Here is a 7,096-nt window from a genome sequence, read left to right on the forward strand (position 1 = left end):
ATCTTTTGACGTAGATAGGATTGATTTCCGGATTTCAAGGGATTTAGAGAAAATTTTCGTAATAAGATTTGATTCTTCGATAATTAAGGAAATTAGGATCTTCTTTGGTTAAATGCGATAACCTGTTTTGATTGCTCTGTCGGATATGTCACTATAAATCCATTCTCTTCGTTTTCTTATTTCCACAACTCACACCCTCTATTCTTTCTCCTTTAATTCATACTTTGAATCATTCGTCAATATACTACATCCAGTTCTGATCCTTGATATACTCCTAACTTTCATATCTGTCATTCTTCTCTTTCATCTACCACCGGAGGATTTTATTTATTTTTATTATTACCTTGAGGTTATAGTAATTTTAATTCTCCCGTGCCTTTACGTGGCAATACGTATTGATATGCACGGTTTGTAATTTATGTGTTGTTGTCGAGCTTTATACTTTCTTTTATATCCAAGAGTTCCATACTTTTGTCTCCTCTTCCCGACTTCAAGTCAAGCGAATAATAGTCCAGAATTCGTAGGTATGGATTTTAAAATGAACATAGTTAATGTTCTAAGAAGGAAATTGTAATGACACGATTTTAATTTGTCAAATTACCAGAATATCCGGAAAAGACCGAATCATCAAGAAAATATTTTCTTGATATTCTTAGAGGTTAAATAGAGTACCAGAGTCGTGTAACATGGCACATGATGACGGTATGGTATGTGAATCGTCATGTCCCATTTAGAAACTCAGCACGACTTACTGTAATATAATCACGTTGATCAAGTGTCATTATATTATACTAACTCATGCTTCAATTCCCAACACTACTTCAAAAACATTCATATTTTAAACTTGAAGGTTTCAGAATTTAGAAACTAAAATAGTTTCTTTTATGATATAATACAGATGGTGCAAAGAGATAAATTATTTCAGATAAGAATAATTATGGAAATATCTTCAGAAATATGGAGGATATTTATAATGAAAGATACGATGATATCTTAAAATTTCTAATACCAGAGGATGATGAAGAATATTGTCCGCAAGGGTTTAGAGTCAGGAGCAAGGTATTCGTTAATGACTTTAGCAGATACTGAATCATTTGGATTCTTTGAAGGCAGGTTTAGTTTTTGTGATTTGTCCACAGCCTCCTTCGTACTTTGCTCAAATCGTTTTTCAGTTTCAAACCTTCTCTTTTTCTGAGCTTTACCAACACACTATTCTTTATCATCAAACTTTTTACTGTTAAGGTCGTTTACAGTTTTTGCTGTTTCATTAGCATCTTTCAAAATTTCGAGAACTAGTTCGCAGTTTAGGGTGTTTTTCAGAAACTTCACATTCAAAGTACGTAAGTATAGGAGATAGATGTTATATGTACACATATAACTGTTGGAGTAGACATGCTGCGAGATTTCAAAATACTGATTGCTGATTCCCAGTAATTGGCAAGACAATTCTTGTTATAAGATGCAGATGAGTAAATGATAGGGTTTCGATAAATATAATGATTTTTCGGAAAGTCAAAGATCAGTGAAGTTGTTGGTAAGTTTATTTGTGGTGGAACATAAACGGTTCCCCGGTAACGATGGCGAAAGGGGCAACGTATATATCAAGGTTATAATAAGGCTGTTTCGACCGAAGAATCGAAGTTGACTTGCTGGAGCTGTGACAAAACTGACTACTTTGTAAAGGGATTGCAAAGTTATTTTAGCTAATAAATGCCAAAGGTCTAACACGGATACTTGTTAAACTATGACTTTGGTTTCAAGAGTTTTTCAGGTACATAACTGTGGATAACATGTGGTTGGATCATCATCTCGATTGTTCATTATTTGAAGTGTCTTCAGGAATTTCGAAGGGTTTGAACACCGATCGTAATCGTTAATATACATATGATGTTCTAGCACAGTTTTGAAATCAAAATACAGCTTTGAAAGATGTAGAAATCTAAGAGTGATGATATCGGTTATATCTCGCCTTGGATTCTGATATGTTAAAATCAGAATATGTAATTGAATTTGAATGAGTATGGTTGTTTTGATTTCTATGAAAGAACATATCTCGTTGTGAAAGTAGTGAGTATAGTTGATGATTTGTTGAATCATAATTGAAGAATGTAACATATTAATTGTGAATTTATATATATCTTTCGGGTATTACCTACCCGTTAAAATATTCTCCCATTAACAGTTTGCACAAAAGAATTTTTAATTACAATCTTTATGAAAATATACCTACATATATATTTTCTTTAGATGTAATCATAGATTTAATAATATTAATCTCATCTGGTTTTCGATTAGGACTAGAATATATAATCTTTAAAACTTTAGATATTACATAATCGTTGTAGAATATTTCTCCAATGAAGTTATGAATCAATACTTCATCGGTTATTGTTGTTGGTACTCCTTGGTATCTATGGTGCGTATGACGTTGATGCTCGTGGAACATCTTGTGATGTTGAATCATGGGATGTGGAAGTTGTTGATGGTGGTAATGGTACTGTTGGTGTTGATGATGGTGGTACTGTTGATGCCGGTGATGCTGCTGGTGCTTGTAACCTTTGCACCATATTCTCCAAAGCCACTACTCGAGCGCGAAGCTCGTTGGGGTGATTGTCGGTTCAGACGAGCGGATGAATAAGATCTAGAATTTGAGATAGTATATAATCATGATGAGATACTCTGGAAATGAGAGAGAAAATGGTGTTTTGGATAGGTTCACCGGTAAGTGCTTTAGGTTTATCGCCAAAAGGGCAATGTGTTGGATGGAAAGGATCACCTTCTTCCTGTCTCTAATGATTAAGTAGGCTACGAACCCATCCCCAATTCATCCAGAATAGGTGATGGCTGATTGGTTGATCTATTCCGGTTACACTGTCTTCGGAATTTAGGTGAATATCCATATCGGAATAGCTGTCGGTGTTTAAGGAATTTGAACTAGATTCAGGATCCATCTTGTATAATCAGGGAATTGATTTTGATTTGAGATAGATTATAGGATTTAGTTTGGTATTATCCGATACATAATTTACATATGTATATATAATACCAAAATCCCATAAGTTACGGAGAAATTTTCGGAAAGTGTAAGACAGAGTTTACTGTAATAGATATGCTTAAGATACGAAATTTGTCCATTCACTATCTATGCAATAAATGCATGAAAACGTGTCTAGATAAGCACGTAATTTCTGACAAGAAATGATAAGCAGAACTCGGTAAAAACAGATACGGTCATAGTCCATACTCACTAATGCATCCTAACAATTACTAGTTAAACACACTAATGCAAATTCTGGTTCCCTATGACCTCAAGCTCTGATACCAACTGTGACGATCGCTCCAAATCTATAAGGACGAACACGTCATTCATCGATTTCATTGCGAGGTATTTGACCTCTATATGATACGTTTTGTAAACATTGCATTCTTTTGAAAAGGCACACCATAAATGAATATTTAAATTAAAGGTTTTCGACATCTGATGATTTCTACATATAGACAATCACCGTAAATAATAGTTTACAATAGTACTTCCGTTGACAATGCAGTCAAAATAAGATAGATGGTGATGATTTGTGAATGCAACGTTTTCTCGAATAAAGCATGTATGGCTCCATGCACATATCTTGTATAACATATAAGCAAACATTGGAAGACTTCTAGGGAACCTGAGAATAAACATGCTAACAAGTATCAACACAAAGGTTGGTGAGTTCATAGTTTTAATGTTGCGCATAATCTGTATATAAAGGTGGATCACAAGATTTCAGTTGTTTCATCCAGAAACGTTTATCAAAATATTCTACAAGATTGAGCACCCTGGTAACTAAACTTTAACTTATATATAATAAGTACCCCTGTTTTAACATACATGCAACCAACATGTACAATACACGTAATCCAACGTGTACTAAACTCAAATAGCATACGTCTGTTTTATAGTTCAAGCTAGGGTTTCTATACCTGGAACAGACGGGGATGTCAAGCCCTATGGATCCATATACTACTACTCGCGCCCACCAGTTCTTATAAGTGGCAGTTACTAGTTATCAAAGCTAAGGGATTTTCGGTTCAAACTCAGTGTAGAATTAAGTATGTACTTGTATCCATTGCGTTTAAAATAAAGTGCATGTATTCTCAGCCCAAAAATATAGATTGCAAAAGCAATTTGAAAGGGAACAAATGAAACTCACCTTAGCAGCACATAAAGTTGTTCACCGAAATGTGACCGAAACTCAGAATACCCAAATAACCGTAGATCTCAACCTAGAGAACATATATTGGTCAATAAATGTTTAACAAGCTAGGTCTGGTCATAGTGTATCACAATACTAATGCTCGAAATCGACATACAAAAGTTATCCAAAGTCGTTTCAAAAGGTCAATTTTGACAATATTCAACAAAATGAGACGTACCTTATATAAGGATTTATTTACTCGGTTGTTAATATTCAAAAATCCAATTTATCAATCTTACAAACAAGTTGTTTAAATATTAATTGCAGATTCAAAAGCAATTCCAATTAACGTCAATCATAATTCAGTTGACCATATCTTTTGATTCGTTCATCGAAATTACGCGATTTCTAAATGAAAAGTTATTGTTTTTTCGCCAGCTTTCCAAAAACATGCATATTATATACCTTTTATCAGTAATATATATATTTAATTCGTGATTCATCATAAACTGTTTAACGATAAAATTTAGCATACAAGCATGCATAAATATATATACTCGAGCACTAGACATGGATACACAAATACTATATAAAAGATAAGATATGAATGCTCACGTATCAATATTGTGATTCAATATTGCAGGAAAGTACGTAGACGCAACAGAGATGATAAACACTAGATTTGACTTGCGAACAGTACCCATGAATATTACCCATAACCTCCATAGCTATAATCCATAGTTTCCTTAGCTCTATCCCGCTTGAAAACCCATTTTGAAATCATTTGTACATCACTCCGTCGTAATATTTTATGTATATTATTATTTTTGTATCATAAATATAATAATACTAATAATAGTACTCCTAATTATAAGATTAATAATAATAATAATAATAATAATAATAATAATAATAATAATAATTATAATAATAATATAAATATATATAAAGTGAGCAGAGAGATGTGAGGATATGTGTGTGTGTGTGTGCGTCGAGCAAACTGGCCAATTTATAGAATGTTTCTGAATCCTGACTGCCATGCGATCGCATGGGTTTTATGCCTATTCTCATGCGATCGCATGGCCCAAAAATCCAGCTCACAATTTTTTGTTGTTTTGTTTGTCGACATATTTTTATAATATATATAATTTATATTAATTAATTATATATTATATTATATTCACGTGCATAGTTGACTTTTAATTTTTGGTCCGATGACTCGTACGTTTACGCTCGACTAATGTCTCAGTTCCGGTTTCTCGAATGCATTTTCGTATTCTTAGAAAACTTGTGCTTTACGTTTCGTGATTCGTACCTTTGTCAAAATATAATCTTAAATTATCAATAAACTATATTACTCAAAGTATAACTTATACATTTTAGTAATTTGGTCATTTGCTTCTATAAATCAACTCCTCGTTGTTTATTAAAATATATTTAATAATATCGAAACGTTTTATATCTAATTCAATTCTATGCTTTTGTGTGAACGTAACAATTTCTCCTTGAAGTCTTACGGCTTTAGATGCATGAAAGAATTGTTTAAGAAATTTTTCAACTAAAACATCCCATGTATCAATCGCCCCTTCAGGTAACGATTCTAACCAATCTTTGGCTTCTCCCTTTAAAGTCCAGGGAAATAACATGAGATATATCTGTTCATCCTCTACTTCTCTTATTTTAAATAGAGTGCAGATCCTATTAAATGTACGAAGATGTTCATTTGGATCTTCCTTCTGCGCACCACTAAATTGGCATTGATTAGTTACCATGTGTAGGATTTGTCCTTTGATTTCATAATCTGGCGCATTAATGTCAGGTTGAGTAATTGCGTGACCTTGGCCAGTGTGTTTAGCTCGCATTCGGTCTTTCATACTTAGAGGTACCAGATTTTTCATAATTGAATTTGTTGAATCTGAATCACTAGAGGATTCTGATTTAATGGTTGGTTCCTCGACAATATCTGTTTGAATGATTGGTGGTTCCGGAGGAAAGATTAATGGTTCAGGATCTATGAATTGTCCCTGAATATTCTCCGGATTCTCAATTGTGAGGTCGGGTTCAAAATATGGATTATCAGAAATTTGAATTGGAGTACTTGGTCGACTGGATGACGATTCTAAAGAAAAATCAACGGCGACAATATTTGCTAGATGTCTTGATCGAGTTACAGGTGGTGAACGTTTTGCTCGGTGCATTCACTGAATATCCTATTAGTTTTTCAAAATAAGAAAAATTATATAAGTTATCAAATTAATAGATTTTTCTGCTTTTACCCACGTTTCGAATAGTCAATAGATGTAGCAGGGAGCCAGAACCCTTTAAATCGGAAGCTCACAACTCAACCACTAACAAATCCAACTATTACTACGAAGCAGAAAATTTGGATGTCTATCAATTTAACCACTTAAAATAATTTTTCGTTGAAATTTAAAGAAATTTTAGAGAAGAAATAGAAAAAAATTTAAGTCCTAAAAACTAGAGCGTCGAGAAATAAGAAAGAAAAAGAGCGCGTCGAAAAACGTCAAAAAAATAATAGGCGTCGAAAATAAAAATAAGAAAGTAGCGCGTCGAAACTTAAAAAGTCTAAAAACTAAGAATTAAAAATTGCGTCTAAAAATATTAAAGCTTAAAAGGAATACTATATCCAAAATGGCAAAAACTTAAAAAGGTACTAAATTTTATAAAACGGCGTCGCAAAATTCTTAAAAATATAAATGTATTTTTCTTTCTTTTTGTATTTTTATATTTTTATTATTTTTTTAAAACTTATATTTTTATAAAAAGAACTTAATAAAAACTTTTATAATTTTTATATATATATATATAGCGTTGCGCTTTCGGCTTTTATGGATCCCCGCCAGCGGCGCCAAATGTGACAACCCGGAAATTTCCAACCAAATTTAAACTTTAATCTT

Source organism: Rutidosis leptorrhynchoides, chromosome 3 (assembly GCF_046630445.1).
Source record: "Rutidosis leptorrhynchoides isolate AG116_Rl617_1_P2 chromosome 3, CSIRO_AGI_Rlap_v1, whole genome shotgun sequence".
In the NCBI taxonomy this organism is placed as follows: Eukaryota; Viridiplantae; Streptophyta; class Magnoliopsida; order Asterales; family Asteraceae; genus Rutidosis; species Rutidosis leptorrhynchoides.